At 42.3% G+C, this 6,589-nt stretch overlaps 2 long non-coding RNA genes across 3 annotated transcripts; both read left to right on the forward strand.

Annotated features, from left to right (window-relative positions):
- Window positions 1–1,573: 1,573 nt before the first annotated feature.
- LOC119281765 lies at window positions 1,574–3,952 on the forward strand. The gene is made up of 3 exons (XR_005138545.1): window positions 1,574–1,614; window positions 2,456–2,611; window positions 2,731–3,952. It is a non-coding gene; the product is annotated as an uncharacterized LOC119281765 (long non-coding RNA).
- A 306-nt stretch (window positions 3,953–4,258) lies between these two features.
- On the forward strand, window positions 4,259–5,297 carry LOC119281766. 2 transcript variants are annotated; one of them, XR_005138547.1, is made up of 2 exons: window positions 4,259–4,375; window positions 4,921–5,297. It is a non-coding gene; the product is annotated as an uncharacterized LOC119281766 (long non-coding RNA). The 2 variants fall into 2 exon arrangements; XR_005138546.1 differs by having other exon boundaries at window positions 4,930–5,297.
- Window positions 5,298–6,589: the final 1,292 nt, after the last annotated feature.

A 6,589-nucleotide genomic window follows, 5' to 3' on the forward strand; every position in this document is an offset into this window, starting at 1 on the left:
TGGCTAAGTGAGAGTAATAAAGCCTTATAGTCCGATTGCCTGGTTCGCTGTGCTGAACGCCTCCTTCATGGACCCAAGAATGGGATAAAGAGTGTTCAGGTGTATCCCGAACACCCCCGTAGTTCCTACGTGGGGGCAGAAGCCGACGACTGGCCAACTCTCAAGACTAACATATTAAATGGCCGCGCAGGAATAAAATTTACACACAATAGGCACCCACATATAAGTGACTCTGTTTTGCCTTACAAAGCATAGCACAATTGCTTTCAGGGAAAAATAATGTCTTTCGTACATTCCTCGGCCACGAGGCGGGCGCCTTTCAGGACGCCATGATAATATAGTTCGGGCTTGTGGTGCTCCTTCCCCTCCGGAAGCCCCTCGGTGATCAGCTTCTCAGCATCAAGCTTCCCCCAGTGCACTTTTGCACGGGCAAATGCCATTCATGCCTTTTCTATGCACACTGACCGCTTAATGACGTCAAGCCGAGGGCAGGCCCTCCCAATCCGCTTCACGAAGAAACTGCTAGGTATGGGCTCGGCGGGCCACAGCCGGATAACAAAATCCTTCATGGCTAGTTCGGCCGCCTGATGCAGCTCGATCAACTATTTTAGCTGGTCAACAAACGGCACCAGATAGTTCGGCACCAAAGACTGCGACCAGAAGAGCTTCTTCGCAGTTTCCTTCTTCTCAGCTCGGCAGAATTGGGTAGCATCAGATATGCTGCGCGGCAAATCTGTGAATGCTCCTGAAAAAATTAGGATTCAATGGGTCACCATGAATCTTCCCTGGTAAAGCGTAAGGCACCTTGAAAACAAAACCCCCCCTTACCAGCCGCAATCTTCCGCGCCTCCTGAATATCCTTCAGCGCGGCCTGGGCTTCCTGTCGAGCCTCATTCGCGGTCCGAAGAGCTTGGGTAAGTTCGGATTCTTTCAATGATAGACTCTGCTCCAAACTCTCGTTTTTCCCTACGGCCTCATGAAGCTCTCGTTCAGCTTCCACGACCCTCGCCTTGTGTTTCTCACGGAGAGTCCGCTCCGCGGCAGCATTCTTCTCGGCCAAGGCAACAACCTTCTTGAGCGCCTCAATTTCGGCATCTGCCCCTGGAGCGCGCAATATATATACTTTAAGATATTCACAACTACTTACTTGTGGCCAAACTCACTAAAAGTGTTCCAAACATACCCTATTTCTCCTGTAGCCGCTTCTTCACTCGGCCGAGTTCCTCTTCGGCTTGCGCCAGACTCTGCTTGAGTCCGGACACTTCTGCAGTATGAGAAGAGGCAGTTGCTGCAGACAACTGATTCACAAATATATATATATATATATATCTTTATCTTTATCTTTATCTTTACCTACTAATAAAGCGCTTATTGCTTCTGGTCGTACGTCAGCAATTTTGTATAAAAGTCCCTCTCTTTCTGATAAATCAACCCGCAGTCCTTGTTTTTAAATGAAAAAAAACGTTTCGTCGGGGGTCGTAAATAAAAAAAGAACAGACACGAGCACGACTGCACGGGCTCTCCTCTCTCCCACGCCTCCTGATCCCAGCCGCCAGGAGGCCCGCGGCCCGCGCGGCGCTCGATCCGGTGACGCGCCGGCCACCGCCGACGCCGGTAATCGCAGCACCCTGCACCACCGTTCTACCTTAGCTCCTCATCTTCCCCGCGTGCCCGAGCTCCTCCTATCTCCCGCGTGCCCGAGCTCCTCGCTGTGTGCCGCTCGGGAGGGCTTGCGTTTGCCGCTCGACCAAAGCCACCGCGAGCTAGTCGTCGTTGCACTTGCTGGCGACCTGGCCGTCCCCTCTGCACCACTTTCACCTCAAATTTGGACGCTCATGTGCTTGTGGATGTTGTCAGTTATTTTTTGCGCACAAGGTGTTTGTGTGTTTGTCTGAACCAGTTTCAGTCACAGATCCTTGAGGTAAACTCCACATGAATACATCATGAGACTAAATCTCCTTTCATATGATTCAAAACATGTTATGATGGTGGGAGTGAATCGGGTTATTAGAATAATGGTTTGCTAATTAATTTACATCATGTTTAGTCTCAAGACACATGGGTACGCCGGCTCCTATTGCTTAACAAATGTATATCTGCAGATTTTTTTAATCGTATAAAGAAGTTACAATTAGGTGTTGACCTTTTTTTTTGCCTAGACACAGCACCTCCAACAAGATCTGGGCACTAATTAATTTACATCATGTTTAGTCTCAAGACACATGGGTACGCCGACTCCTATTGCTTAACAAATGTATATCTCCAGATTTTTTTTAATCGTATAAAGAAGTTACAGTTAGGTGTTGACCTTTTTTTTGCCTAGACACATCACCTCCAACAAGATCTGGGCACTCATAATGAGATATATATATGTGCATGCTTTTTGTTTTTGCTGTGCCTTTTTTCGATTTATCTTTGATGCGCATTTTTAGTTTTAATTGTTGTTTACCTTCAGCCGACCTAATTGAGCTATCGGAGGTGATGCGGTCTTTTGGCAAACATGCCCTATATTCTATGGTTTGGCATCTACAGGATGCCATCTCTGGTCATGTATCCACTGTGGCTGCTTCATCCTTCACTTAGGACCTTCTCACCCCCACAGAGATCAGAGGTAACCCACGCAGTTGGAAATTGTTGCTCAGGTTCTTGCTTCAACAAATTTTGTTCCGGATATAATTTATGGCCATGCCATGTATTAATTATCCTTATAATTTTCATCTGAATTTGCAGAGAAAAATATGTTTTGGAAGCAGGAACCCTTACCTCATAAGATGGGTGAGCTGTAGGATTTGGTTCTGTTGAACTTGAATTAGTTTTTGCTCATCATGTTCTCTGTATTAGGAATTCAGGTGCCTTCCAACTCTAATTTTTTCGTATTGTTGGTGCATGCTGGGAGTCACATTGTTATGCATGCTAGCAAACATTAGGATTGGAAGTCTTACCCTGTAGGTTATTAATATCTTTTCCACTAACCGAGATTCAGCAATTTAATTCGTATGGTCGCACAAGCAGTTTTGTTTTCGAATTTATCTTGACAAACGTATTGGGTACATCAATTTAATTCATATTAAGGTCACACAAGCAGTTAGTTCCATTACACTTGGGTCACCGACGGTTGCCGTGCAACTATGCTCCTCTCATGTTGTAGTGGCTAGCTGCTGCAATTCACGGATCATGCTCTCATGGGAAGGAGGCTGTGGCTTTCTCAATTGATCAGAACAACAGGACCCCACATAGTTCTTTTCTAGATATATATTGTTATTTATGATGTTGTGTGGACCATCAGAAACCTGATGTGTGTGTGTATCATAGAATATCTTGCTATTTATGTATATTGCTTACCTTTCATTCCTGTACCACTTCTCTAAATATAAGCCACTTCTTTTCTATTGTTAGCGCTATCTTTTGATGTTAATGCACTAAAAATCTAAAGCCTTTCCCTCTGCAAAATGTTGATATTAGAGCGTTTTTTGTGGGAAAATGATGATATTAAAGCTATGCGTCTTATAATCCGTACTGTACATGACAATGCGTATTCAGTTATATTATGTTTGTAGCATGGCATTTTTCCATTCCTTTTTTTCCCGATGAATCACATGGTAAATTTTGATGTACAATGACTGCTCTTGCAAAAAATGTGGAATTCAGAGAGGGACTCTACAACAAGCAAGGTTTTAGGTTCTGAATCTAAATAACCTCTTCTTCGGTTCAGTCCTAGAAAAAGCTGATCAGAGAAACAAAGAAGCAACAATGAATGGGTCCCTTTCTTGACCACACAAGAGTTGTCCGTGTGCAAGTCATGAACCGTTTGTCCATCAATACAAGTGCAGGATTTGAACATGTTAATTCTGACCTTCTGTTGGGAGTTTATATTATACCTTTCATGCGAAGTAGTTACATTTATCACATGGAAGACAATGCCCATGGAGTGGAAGGTGGAGAGATTCAGACTTCGGAGTATGTTAATGTGCTCATAAAATTTCAATTAAACTTGTAGAAATCTTCCATGTAGCTGTGATTGTTCTCTCCAGACATGGAGGATCAGTTCTTGGACAAATTTATTTGTCTGTTGTATGACTTGCCACCACTTTTTTCCAAAATTCCTATTCACATGTTATCACACCATAAAGATCAATTTCTTAAAACTTTAGTAGAATTAATCTGCCTTTATTTCTGGACTCTAGCATTTTGTGCTTCTTCACAAGTTCCTAGTTGTTATTTGGCGATTAATTTAATTTGATCTTCAATTTTGGGTTCTTGGCACTCGCTCGTGCAGGTTATGACTATGCCGTAGGTGACGTGCGGAAAGGTGACCAAAGAGTACATGAAGAATTCTTGCTATCAACTAGGGCTGGATGCCCCCAGGAAGAATGCCGTGAGTCAACTTTAATGACTAATATGTTAATTTCTTCTAGCTACACAATATGAGATATTGCTTCTTCATTAACGCTTACTGCTACGTAGTAAGATGACAATGGGATTTTGTTTCTCGAGTTGGCACTCAGTAGTAGAAGTGGTTTATACTTCGAATAGTTGAGCAGAAAACTGGCGTGTCATGGCTCCTAATGTTACAGAGCAAGTGGACAGACTCTATCCCCCCCTCTCTAGACTTTCTTTTCTAGGTTTGGTTGGGTACAAAAGGCTAGATTCTGGTATATATTCATTGACGCAGAAGCTAGAAGCTCATTGATATTATTTTTCTTGCCAAACATACAAAGGATTGTGCATAAAACTTCCAGCTTGAAATCTACATCTGGGTTACGAGCTTTCTCCAGAATTTAAGAACATCGTTGTGGACATTTAGATATTTTTGTAGTATTCTTCAGGGTCTTGACTTAATTTCTTTTCACACAGTAAAATATTAATTATATGTTGTACAGTAGTAGTAGTGTGCATACTATGTACTCAAGTTTATTAAAGTCAAAGCAGGAAAGGAGATCAGAGTTCAGGGCATGTTCAGCTCCACCCATGCATCAAGGGAAATATATACGACGCAAATGATAACGTGTTCTGCTAGATGACATAGTACAAGGTTCAGCAGCGACGACATGATCTCAAACATGCCACTGGCACCTATACTAAACTTGATTTGTTCTCTCAATATGGAGTGTTAATCTTCTCCTCTGCATAGTACAAATATTCCCTTAGCTCTAAGGATATAGACATGGTGAGTTTGGTTGGAGGAAATAAGAATGATTTATAAAAGTAATAAAAGGGAGATAATGCTGCTTGATGTGTATGGGGATTCTGAAGATATATATGATTGATACTTTCCCTGCATGATATAGATTAGTCGAGGTTTGAGAAGTTCTCTATAAAAGAACTATGTGGGGTTCTATTATTGTATTATTTCTAACACGTAAAATATTTAGGCCCCCGTTGCATTGCACGGGCAATCAGGTCAAATGTGGCAGAATCAAGTAGGAACTAGGAAGTAGGAAGGGACCAGTCCCACCCCCAGCAACAAAGACTCCGACAACGGTGACGGCAGTGTGTCCCGGCGAGTGTGAGCAATGGAAGCATAATCTCCAAGTAACTGACTAAGACGTTGTCCAGGTCACACGTCGAGGACTTCCTGCCGCCACCTTGGCTGCTGTTGTTGTTCCCTCAAATAAGCCATATAAGGTTAGTTCCATTACACTGCAAATGCAACTTGCAAGCATGGGGACATGTACAGAACACAAGTGTCATACACACAGAAATCATCAACTTTGTGTTTTAATTGTCTAAATTACAGGCATCCCTAGCTGCACTTGCAGGTCAAAAACATGTGCATACTTCAGTAGGCACAACAAGCAGACCTATACAAATTTGCTACAAAGGCCTGAGCTACTGAATATATATACCTGTAATAAAAAGAGGCTTTCCTATCGTCCTCTTTCATGTTCAAGTTCCTAATGAAGCAGCCATGAAAGACTGGGTCAACAACGAAATAAAACAGAAAACTAAACCCACTGTTCATGATCTTTGTGGAAGAAAACACATACGATTCTTATTCTGTAAGAGTTGTTTGTCTTTTGAGTTACTGCATAGGCAAAATGCCAAAATTCAGTGTAGTCTTTTCGGTTAATCTCATCATCATGTAATTAATATTCTGTGAAGACTACAATATACAGAAAGGCAATGAGAAGAACTGGACCTGGTGTGTGAGTGTATAAATATACAAGAAGCTATTTTTATCCAATCGTGCTATTAATGACCATGTGGTGTAATCTTGGGCTATTTGTTGTAAATAGCTAAAAGTTGTTCATAATTCTTGGTGTGTTTTGCTGTTTCTTGCACGTGGAGCTGGAGGATCTGCTCCTTCCCCACGCGTGCCCATGAGGACAAGGAGTCATAGTGGTGGCCACTAGTAGCACCAGAAGGAGCGTCCATTCAAGCACATTCAACCATGATGGTATGCACGTTTTCTTTTAAAAGCTCAGGCTCCTCTTTCTTACATGAGTTATTCTTAATTATTGATTTGATCTGTAGGATTTACATCAGGTTGGCACAATTTGATGAACTTGAATTGTTTTATGTTGGTCATTATAATTTTTGTGAGTTTTTGTTGTTAGCCCGTTGCAACGCACGGGCACTTTTACTAGTA

Source organism: Triticum dicoccoides, chromosome 3B (assembly GCF_002162155.2).
Source record: "Triticum dicoccoides isolate Atlit2015 ecotype Zavitan chromosome 3B, WEW_v2.0, whole genome shotgun sequence".
Taxonomy (NCBI): domain Eukaryota; kingdom Viridiplantae; phylum Streptophyta; class Magnoliopsida; order Poales; family Poaceae; genus Triticum; species Triticum dicoccoides.